This window comes from Gossypium hirsutum, chromosome A05 (genome assembly GCF_007990345.1).
Source record: "Gossypium hirsutum isolate 1008001.06 chromosome A05, Gossypium_hirsutum_v2.1, whole genome shotgun sequence".
Taxonomy (NCBI): Eukaryota; Viridiplantae; Streptophyta; class Magnoliopsida; order Malvales; family Malvaceae; genus Gossypium; species Gossypium hirsutum.
Window position 1 is genome coordinate 46,347,176 of NC_053428.1, and position 12,521 is coordinate 46,359,696.

Here is a 12,521-nt window from a genome sequence, read left to right on the forward strand (position 1 = left end):
AGAGAAAAGAAAAGCTAATTTTGAAGCTAGAGAGGTACGAAAGAGATCATTGGGCAAATCATTTCAATCTGGATCAAAGAAATTTAGAGATGATAGTAGTCGTTCAAAGACTAGTGTGGGATATTCGAACAGAGATCGTGCTAGATCGCAATCGAATTTGAAATCTTCTGCTACGTCTATTGCCAGTGTTGATAATGCAAAGAACAAAAAGCCTGAGTGTGATCAGTGTGGAAGACGACACTTTGGTGAATGATAGGGAAAAAGTAATAACCGAGCTTGTTATAGTTGTGGTTCAAGAAATCATTTTATAAAATATTGTCTAGATTTAGCTAAAAAAAATAATATTCAAAATTTGAGGCAGAGTGGTAACGCTTCTCGTGGTAGACCTCTTAGAAATTTAGGAAATGTAAGCGGTAGTCAAAGAGGAGCAAAAGACACGGCTGTTAGATCTAAGACTCGTGCACCTGCCAGGGCCTATGCTATCCGTGCTCGTTGGAAGCTTCATCACCAGATGTGATTACGGGTACATTTACTCTCTATGATACTTTTGTGATCGCTTTGATAGATCTAGGATCGACACATTCGTATATATGCATGAACTTAGTGAACAGTAAGACTTTGCGTGTAGAGTCTACTGAATTTGTAATTACAGTTTCAAACCCCTTAGGCAGATGTTTTCTGGTTGATAAAGTCTGCAAGAATTATCTGTTAATGTTTTGAGACACTTGTTTTCTGGCTAATCTGATGCTATTACCTTTTGATGAATTTGATATAATTCTAGGTATGGATTGGTTAACTTTGCATGATGCTATTGTGAACTACAAATGGAAAACTATTAATTTGAAATGCAAGAATGATACAATAGTCAGAATTGAATCTAGTGATTTGAATGAATTGCCTGCTGTGATATCTTCGATGAAAGCTTTAAGTATTGTGAGAAAGGGTTGTGAAGCTTATTTTGCATATGTGATTGATTCGAGAATGTTAGAAAGGAAAGTTGAATCTGTTCCTACTATCTATAAGTTTCCTGATGTGTTTCCTGAAGAACTTCCGGGATTACCTCCGGTTAGAGAGGTAGAATTTGGCATTGAATTGGTACCTGGTACTACTCCGATTTCGATAGTTCCATACAAAATGGCTCCGACCTAGCTAAAAGAATTAAAGTTACAGTTGCAAGAGTTGATCGATAGAGGCTTTGCTAGACCGAGTTTCTCACCTTGGGGTTCTCCGGTTCTATTCGTGAAAAAGAAAGATGGTACAATGAGAATGTGTATTGACTATCGTCATTTAAATAAAGTGACTATCAAGAATAAATATCCTCTACCTCGAATTGATGATGTGTTTGATCATTTGAAAGGAGCTGCTGTGTTTTCGAAAATAGATTTGAGATTAGGCTATTATCAGCTGCGAGTGAAAGACTCAGATATTCCGAAGACTGTTTTTAGAATGAGGTACGGTCACTATGAATTCTTAGTTATGCCTTTCGAATTGACTAATGCACCTGCTGTCTTTATAGATTTGATGAATTGAATTTTTAGACCGTATTTAGATCAATTTGTTGTGGTATTCATTGATGACAGATTGATTTATTCACGTGATGAATCCGAACATGCTGAGCATTTAAGAATAGTGCTACAGACTCTGTGAGATAAACAGTTGTATTCAAAGTTTAGTAAATGTGAGTTCGGGTTGCGAGAAGTTGGTTTCCTGGGTCATATTATATCAGCATCTGGTATTCGGGTTGATCCGATCAAAATTTCAGCTATTTTAGATTGGAAACCTCCGAGGAATGTTTTTGAAGTCTGTAGTTTTTTGGGACTAGGTGGTTATTATAGAAGATTTGTAAAAGGTTTTTCGATGATTGCAACTCCGTTGACAAAATTGTTACAGAAAGATGTGAAATTTGAGTGGTCTGAAATATGTCAGAATAGCTTTGATCAGTTGAAAACCTTGTTGACTGAAGCTCCGGTATTGGTACAACCTGAATCGGGTAAAGAATTTGTGATCTATAGTGATGCTTCATTAATTGGTTTGGGATGTGTTTTAATGCAAGAAGTAAAAGTCATTGCTTATGATTTGAGACAATTGAAGCCACACGAAAAGAACTATCTGACGCATGATCTTGAATTAGCTGCATTTGTGTTTGCTCTAAAGATTTGGCGCCATTACTTGTTCAGTGAAAAGTGTCACGTATACTCTGAACATAAGAGTTTGAAGTATTTGATGATTCAGAAAGATTTGAATTTGCGACAAAGAAGATGGCTAGAACTGCTAAAAGATTATGAACTTGTGATTGATTATCATATGGGAAAAGCAAATGTTGTCGTTGATGCCTTAAGTCAAAAATCATTGTTCGCTTTGCGTGCAATGAATGCTCATTTGATTCTATCCAATAATGGTTCAGTTTTAGCTGAATTAAAAGCAAGACCTTTGTTCTTACAGCAGATTATCGAAGCTCAAAAGGTGATAATGAGATTTTAGCTAAACGAGCTCAGTGTTATGTAGAGTCTGATTGAGAATTCAGAGTTGATAAAAATGATTGTCTGAGATTCCGAGATAGAATTTGTGTTCCGAGAAATTCAAAGTTAATTTATATAATTTTGAGTGAAGCTCATAATAGTTGGTTATCTGTGCATCTGGGAAGTACGAAAATGTATAATGATTTGAAACAGCATTATTGGTGGTCTGGAATGAAAAGAAATATCTCATATTTTGTTCCTAAATGTTTGATATGTCAGCAAGTTAAAGCTGAACATCAAGTGCCATTTGGATTGTTACAATCGATTATGGTTCCGGAGTGGAAATGGGATCGAGTGACCATGGATTTTGTTTCAGGTTTACCCCTATCTCTAAGAAGGAAAGATGTAATTTGGGTTGTAGTCAATCAATTGACGAAATCAACTCATTTTATTCTGATTAGATCCAATTACGCACTTGAAAAATTAGCTGAGCTATACATTTATGATATTGTGAGATTGCATGGTGTGCCATTGTCTATAGTGTCAGACAGAGATCCTGTAACGCCCCGTACCCGAGACCGTTGCCGGAGTCGAACACGAGGTGTTAACGGACTTAATTCATTACTTAAACAGCTCATACAATTCATTTTAATATTTCCAGACAAGCTGGCTAACTACATCACAGTCGCTTTAAAAATCATATCTCGAGTTCCAAAACTCAAAATCCAATTCCATAAAATTTTCCTGAAACTAGACTCATATATCTATCTACTAATTTTTTTCTAGAATTTTTGGTCAGGCCAATTAGTACAGTTTATTAGTTAAAGTCTCCCCTCTTTCAGGGTTTGACTACTCTGACCTCTATGTATTACGAATCAGATATCTCCCTGTACAAAGCTTCAATGACTATTTCGTTTGTCTCTAATAAAACTAGACTCAATAAGGAATCTGTACATATAAAGCATGACTTCTAATTATCTTTGTAAAATTTATGGTGAATTTCCAAAGTCAAAACAGGGGATCCAGAAATTGCTCTGGCCCTATTTCACAAAAATTTAAACATCTCATAAAATATAGCTCATATACCTATTTTGCTTCTTCCATATGAAAATAGACTCATCAAGCTTCGATTCCATAACTTATTCATTATTTATTTCCATTTCTACTATTTTTAGTGATTTTTCAAATTCACATCACTACTGCTGTCTGAATCTATTTTATGGTAAACTTTACCTATTTCATGGTTTCCATGGATTAGCTAGCAATTTGACATACATAACACCAAATATGATCATGATTAGCCATTCCAATGGCTAATCATTACCAAGCATTTCCATACCACTCAATAACCATATCATAAGACCATATATACAAAATGATTATAATGCTATACATGCCATACTCAAAATATACAAGCCATTATGCCAAGATGGTATACGGATAGTGTGAGCGAGCCTCCGACCGTTCCCGATTTCCGAGCTGACTTGTCAAAACTACAAGGAATGAAAAGGAGGGAGTAAGCATAAATGCTTAATAAGTTCACATGCAAATAGCAAGTAACATAACCATATAAGCAAACATAAAACATCATTTGCATAATCATCACCAAGACATTCATATCACATTTTCATTTATCATCTTACCATATTGTTGTTATATCGAGTTTTCAACCCGAGGGTTAAGTACATACCTGTTCAAAGTATCCATTTCACAACACTTACCAATACGTCCCTTTCATCTTGAGTATTCCTCCATTTGAGTAGAACTTTACCCGTTGAACACATCGGAATATAATTCGGATACATGGAAAGTTTGCACATAAGTGCCACATATGTAGCCAAGCTACTATGTAACCCACCCATAAGCGAACTCAGATTCAACTCAACGAGCTCGGGTGCCTGGTTACATCTCACGAACTCGGACTCAACTCAACGAGTTCGGACATTTGCATCCATAAGTGAACTCGGACTCAACTCAACGAGTTCGGATGCTCAACCATCCTAGTGACATGTCACTTGTATCCTAATCCATTCCTAAGGTTCAACAGGACCTTTTTCTCAATCATGTGTCTCAACCATCTTCTACGGAATGCCGATACCGATACTCGGTAGTATTTCACATTTTCTAAGTATATCACATAATTTGACATATTATCAAACAATTGTCACAAGTATGATATTTCATAATAATTATCATATTATTTAAATAACATTAAAACATTTAAAATAATAACTATGTTTCCAACATTTACATATGAACTTACCTCGTATGCGAAAATGGCTACTTTTACCATTTCGTCCACAACTTGGTATTTTCCCTATTTTAGCCCGAATTTTAGTTTTCCTTGCTCTATCATTCAAAATATAGTCTAATTAGGACTCACATTATTCAAATTGACCCAAAATCATATTTTGAAAAAATTACAATTTTGCCCCTAAACTTTTGCATATTTACACTTTTGCCCCAAAGCTCGTAAATTAAAATTCAGCCTATTTTCTTATGTTTTATGACATGCTGATCATTTTTCCCTTCTATGGCAACATCAAATTCTCACTCTAACATGTACTTATGACTATTAGGTATTTTTACCGATTAAGCCCTTTTGCTCATTTTCACTTAAAACCGAGTAGCACAAGTTGTCTAACATAATTTAAAACCTCATATTCTATCATAAAACATAAAAATACACAAATTTCACCTATGGGTATTTTTCCAAATATAAACCCTAGGTTAAATTATTGCTAGCATAAGCTTAATCGAGCTACCGGGACTCCAAAAACGTAAAGAACTTGAAAAACGGGGCTAGAATGGACTTATAATCGAGCTTGGAAGCTTGAAAAACCCTAGCCATGGTTTATCCTTGCTATATTCGGCCATGGGGTTGAAGATGAGCAAAATTGGCTTTTAAATTTTGTATTTTAATTCATTTTACCCCTAAATGACCAAAATGCCCTTACTACTAAACTTTCTAAAAATTCCATCCATGTCCAATTTTTGTCCATAGACTTAGAAATTGGTAAAATTTCTATTTAAGACCTTCTAATTAATGTTTCAAAACAATTTCATACTAGAAACTTCTAGAATGAAAGTTTTGCAAATTATTCGATTTAGTCCCTAATTTCAATTTAAGTACTTTATGCATAAAATTTCTTCACGAAATTTTCACACAATCATGAAATCATATCATAGACCTTAAAATAATCATAAAATAATTATTTCTATCTCGGATTTTGTGGTCACGAAACCACTATTCCGACTAGGCCCAAAATCAGGATATTACAGATCCGAGATTCACATCACGATTTTGGAAGAAGTTGCAAGATGCACTAGGTACTAAATTGCACTTTAGTACTACTTTTCATCCGCAAACGGACGGTCAATCTGAGCAGATTATTCAGATACTCGAGAATATGTTGAGATGTTGCATTCTTGAGTTTGAAGGTACATGGAAACAATATCTACCTTTGATTGAATTCGCGTATAATAACAGTTTTCAGTCGAGCATTAAAATGGCACCGTACGAAGCTTTATATGGTCTCAAATTCTGTACACCTTTGTATTGGACAGAGCTTAGCGAATATAAGATTCACGGGGTTGATTTGTTAAAAGAAACGGAACAGAAAGTGAAAGTGATTCGAGAAAGTTTAAAACCAGCTTCTGATCGTCAGAAATTATATGCAGATATGAAAAGAAAAGAAATTGAGTTTAAGATCGGGGAAAAAGTGTTTTTGAAAGTATCTCCGTGGAAGAAAGTGCTTCGATTTGGTAGAAAAGGCAAATTGAGTCCAAGGTTCATCGGGCCATATGAGATTATCGAGCATATTGGGTCGGTAGCTTATAGACTGTTGTTGCCAGCAGAATTAGAAAAAATTCATAATGTGTTTCACATATCGATGCTTCGACGATATAGATCTGATCCTTTGCATGTGATTTCCCGTTCTGAGATTGAAATCCAGTCTGATATGACTTATGAAGAAAAGTCGATCCGTATTTTAGCTTGTGAGGTTAAAGAATTGCGTAATAAGAAAATTCCATTAGTCAAAGTGATGTGGCATCGACACGGTATTGAAGAGGCCATGGGGGAGCCTGAAGATACAATGAGACAGCAATATCTGAATTTGTTTAATGGTAAGATTTTCTGGGACGAAAATCCCTAAGGAGGAGAATTGTAACAGTCTGGTTTCGACCCTAGTTGGAATGGTGGTTTTGGGACCACAAATTTGAGTTAGAAAAATATTTTAATATTATTTTCCCATGCCTACTATAAGTGAATTAACATGAGTGAAAGTCTCGTGTGAAAATTTAACTGTTTTTTGTGCTTAATTTGCAAAAAGGACCTAATCGCGAAAAGGTAAAAGCTGTGTGTTAGATGTTAAGTGTGCCTATTTGCTATGAATTTTTATTTTTGAGGTCCTTATGCTGTAATTAGACCATGGTTAGTGGGATTGGTCATAAATGACCTTAAAATGGATGAATTAAAATGTTTTAAATAAAGGGCAAAATTGGTGTTTGATAATTAATATGTGTTAAAACTAAATAAACGTGAAAATAAGGCCATTATCATCTTGTTTGGCCGTATATATCAAAGAAAAAGAAAGAAAAATTCAAGCTTAGGGTTAGGCACTTACTTTGCTTGATTGAGGTATGTAATTAGATCAGTTTTTGATAATTTTTACGTTTTTGGAATCATTGCTTCGTATACTATCGAACCCATGCTTCAATTTTTTATTTTAGTGATGACTTTGAAATGTGCCATTGATGAAACTATGATTTTTGTGATGTTAGATGCTGAATTATGGAAGCTTGATGTTGGGTTTAAATGTTTTGTATTTGGATTTTTGATGAAATTGAGTATTTTGGGTTAAATTGTAAAAATGTTATTTTGGGAGACTAAAATGCGAAATAAATGAAATGTATGGATTTGTATGAGAGTTAGGAGAATTCGGCTAAACTTGTGTACAAGCAAATTTTGTGTACTTTGTGATTTTGTGAATTAGATACTAAAGTGTTGAAATGTGAAAATGTAAGGGCTATTTTGCAAAATACCCTAATTGTGTGTATATGAATTATTTTGAATGATTTGGTGAATAAAAAGATTAATTTTGAATACATATAGATTAAGAAAAGAGGAATTCGGATCTAGATCGAGGGAAGTCGAAGATTATAGAATAAACGTTCGAGTCGACAACTTCGAGTACGAGGTAAGTTCGTACGTAGAACATGATATTATAAATACAGTTGCTGTTTTGATTATGCATAGATGTATATATAATTTAGCTGGATAAATATGATGATAAATTGAAAGTATTTGGCACTAAGTGTGCGATTTAAACTAGCTTCGGCTACTTGAGGCACTAAGTGTGTGATACCAACTTGGTTTCGGGTAATTGAGATGGCACTAAACTAGCTTCGGCTACTTGAGGCACTACGTGTGTGATACCAACTTGGTTTCGGGTAATTGGGATGGCACTAAGTGTATGGAATTGTTCTAGCTTTCGCTAACCTTTAAGCACTAAGTGTACGGATGTTTAAAGCATTGGTGATTTTTGGAAAGTCTTAAAGTATTCGAACAAGAGGTGAGATTGAAAATGAACAAAAATGAAAATGTTCATGTAAGTATGATACCTATGTGATAGATGATATTATGTTTATAAAGCTCATTGAATTGGTAAGAACTTATGGATTGTGTTGGTATAGATTTGATAGATGAATTGAGAAATTGTAATTACTTAAGTGTTGATGATTTATGTTTTATTTACTGTTGATGATTTTAGTACGAGCTTACTAAGCTTTTGAAAGCTTACTTTGTGTGTTTGCATTGTTTTATAGATATCGAAGCTACTACAAGCTCAGGGATTGTCAAGGAGCGTCACCACACTTTCGAACCTCATTTCGGTACTTTTGGAAATGTATATTTTGAAGTATGGCATGTATAGGCTAGTAGTTGTGGAAGTATGTTTTTTGATGTATACTTAGCCATGTGATTTGGCTAATTTGTGCTTGAACTCATAGTTGATAATGGTTTATGGTATGTGATGTTATTATGCAATTGTGGTATGTTTTATATGGACAAAAGAAATGCTAAATGTTGGTAAGTTTTGGTAGGTTTAGTAAGGGTTTCAATGATGTATGGAAGTAAATGTTTTGATATGAATTTAATGAATTGGTAAGGTTTATGAGCATGGAATCGGGTGACTATTTTATGAGATGAATAGCTTTAGATTTGGTGTGGAATTTGGCTAAATTGGTTATGTAAAAATGTTTATTTCTTTGCTTGTAGGTTGATCCAAGTTTGGGTGGCAAATTGGCTATTCAAATGGCCTATTTTTGTCCACACGAGCAGAGACATGGGCGTGCGTCTCAGCCGTGTGCAACACACGACTATGTTGCACAGTCGTGTGTCCATTGGGGTACCCTATAATTGTAAGTCAGGCTCGAACACGACCAAAGCACATGGGCGTGTGGCTAGCCGTGTGGCCCAAGTCAGATTCGACCACGGCCAAGACACACGGGCATGTCTTATGGCCGTGTGGGCAAGTCAGTATGTATACTCTGTTATGGCACAGTCTGGACACACGGGCGTGTCTAAGCCATGTGAGGCACACTGCCTGTTCACACGGGCGTGTGACCTTTTAAAAGTTGAAAATTTTTATAAGTTCTAAAACTTTTGTATGTTATCAATTTGGTCCTGAATGCATGTTTAAGCATTGTATACTCGTTTTTATGTGAATATTGAATGTGAATGAATGACTTCTATTAGTAATGAGATGATATTTGATGTATGGTGGTTCTGATTTGAGTTATAAGTCTGGTAATGCCTCTTAACCTATTCTGGTGATGGTTAAGGGTTAGAGGTGTTACACTCATGTGTAAGACATGTCTGGGACATGCATCGGTATCCTATCCCATGTTGATGTTTATTGAATATCCGATAATGTTCTGAATGGTTCAACGATGAGAGTTATGGTTTAAAATTTAAAGCAAAGTATAATTGTGTTGTGAGTGGTACAGGTACCTACTCGGTATGTATGTGACGTGAGTTAAAAATATATTATGTGATGTGTAGTAGGATGTGATGAGTAAGTTGTGCTTATAACTATGTTATATTGAGAGCATATTGATGAATGGTATAGTTGTTGCTATGTATTTGCATGTTTTTTTACTAAGCTTTATGCTTACTCCCTCTCTTTTCCATTCTCATATTGTGTCGCTTACCTAGCTCGAGGATCATTGGACGTCGGAGGCTACGATTACACTATCATCCTGAACATTCGGTATAGTTAAAATTCTTGTTTTTGCGTATGGCATGTATAGGGCTTAGACTTAAATATTTTGTGTCATTGAAAAATTAGCCAAATGTGTTGGCTTGGGATAAATCCCTTTATTTTGTATAAGGCCAGGAATAATGGTCAATATTTATTTTGATATTTAAAAATTTAAAATGATATTGTCATGGATGAGTAAATTGTACAAATGAAATGTTGTCCATTGTGGCTATTTTAGCTATGTGATGTATCCTTGAATTGGCATAGAGTGATTTTATGCAGGTTATGTATGTAAGGGTGGCAAAGAGGCTTGGTAAATAGCCTCATTTTATCCACACAGGTGTGTGTCTAGGCCGTGTGTGACACACGGTCAGCCCCATGGGCGTGTTGCTTGGCCATGTGTCCCCTGGACGTAAAACTTGCAAGTCAGTATGCATGGTAGTAACACACGGGCAGAGACACGGCCGTGTGTCTCAGCCGTGTGAAGGGCACGGCCTAGCACACGGGCGTGTGCCTTGGCCGTGTGACCCTTAAGCATTATTGATGTCAGAAATAGAATGTCCAGGTTTTTGTACACGAGTTAGGACACAAGCGTGTCATGGCCGTGTGAAGGACACGGGGACACGGGCGTATGCTAGGCCGTGTGAAAAACCCTGTAGGTGTGAATTTAGAATTAATTCCACACGTGTGAGGGACACGAGTGTGTCCTTGTATTGCTTAGGCCGTGTGAGTCACATGGGCCAATAGCACGACCATGTCAAATTGGTTACACGGGCATGTGCCCCTGTGTTTAGCGAAAATTTTCCTAGTTCATAGAAAGGCTCGAATCATTCCCGAATAGTTTTAAATGAATGTTTAGGGCCTAGTAGGCCTCTATTATGGATTTTTCGATTTGGAGTGGAAAAGATTTAAATTTGATCAAATTTTGATGACTAAAAAATGTGTGGATGTATGTGACCGAGTTAGGTAACACCTCGTATTCTGTCTCGGTGTAGGGTACGGGTGTGGGGTGTTACACACTTGCACAGAGTGAGAGTTACAGGGATTCCTTGTTGCCATGCTGTATGTGCCATGTACCATGATAAGAAGAATCCAGAAGATTATGTCTCACCACGGTACAACAAGTAGAAATATGTAGCAACATATAGTCAGGTTTTACAACCAGTTAGGGGGAAAAGTTTTGGCTTAAGAGAGATGATTCAGTTCCTCCATCAGTAAAAATGATGCCATGAAGGCCCAAGAAAAACAAAAAGGAAATCTAAGGATGAACAAAAAAAAGAACAATTTTGGAAAGGACACTAGGAGAGGCCTTAAAATGTCATGTTTTTTATGTAAACAAGTAGGGCACAAAAAGAAATTGTGTCCAACAAGATCAAATATGATTAAGAATTTACAGGTAATTCGTGGACCACTTTATTTTAGATAAGCTTTTCTTTACATTCATATTTTTTAACCAATAAATACATTGTAATTAATTTCTTAATTTTTTCTAAGAACAAAATTTGAATGTTGGTTCATCCTCCATGCAAGTACAACAACATCAATTAGAAGTTACTATACCACAGGTAAAAAATACATTAATGTAGTGTGGTGTAGTATTTGTTTGGTTGATTGTTTAAGAATTTTGATTTTTTAGTTTTGATAATTGCTAATAAATTTTGTTCTCTATTGGTAGATTCAACCATTTCAATAAGCTCATAACTATTTCTTTTATATATTCTACCATCAAACGTCCAAGAACTCACAACATGGAAGGAAAAGAAAAAGAATCAGGTGTACAACTTCTTAATGCATCATTAATACAGAAGGCCCAAAAAGGAAGAAGAAAACAACCATTTTGTATTAACGTGTAAACAAACCTAAAAAATGGTGAACAAATACTACATATGAGTATATGTAACTATTCTAAATATCAATTTTGCTGCCTGTTCACTAAGTAATTTATATCTATTATCTTTTTTTAATTATTTTCCATTTTCCCTAAAGCCCGATTCAAGCAGTGAAGAAACCAATACTACTGTAAGGAAGATTGGACAATCTGATACTTCCCAATATCAACATTCATGGAAAGGCCTTGGATTTGAAATGGCAGGGGGGAAAAAGTTGTGACAACAAGGCAAATTATGCAACAACACTCTGATGTTGTTTGAAAGAAGAAGGGAAATCTTTTTAAACAAGTGCAGATAGGGACACAAGCAAGCCAAACATATTCTATTAGAATAGATGATTGAAGTGTAAACTGATGCTAGTTTAATTTTAATTTCTCTGATAGTATATTTATGGTTGACAAGGGAGAAGATTGCTACATTTTGTTTATATGGGAACTATTTGTTGAAAAGGGAACATCATACATTTTAAAGATATTGCAAATTCAAATTTACTTTTTATGTAATTTTTTGATGTTTTGTTTCTTTGTTGTTCATTATTGAATTATGGTTTAATTGAGATTTAAAATTCATACGAAATTGCAATTAAATATTGTTTACATTTGAAGATGGAATCTTACAGTTTTGGGGTTGAGGTTACTACTATTTTTTTTCCTTTGCCTCAATTCATTACAAAAATTGTAAATAAATTTAATTAAATTAATTTAGTTATAATAACAAAAGAAACCACATCAGGAAAAAAATAATGATGTCATCAATAGTACATGTGGCACCCGAGGTGGCATCTTAGTTGGGAAAAGGAAACAAAAAAGTCCAACTTAACAGTCATATCATCTTGACAGTTAAAAATTAACAGTCAACGTCGGTCAAGAGACCATTTCACTGAGTTTTGGCAGTTTAAATACCCAATT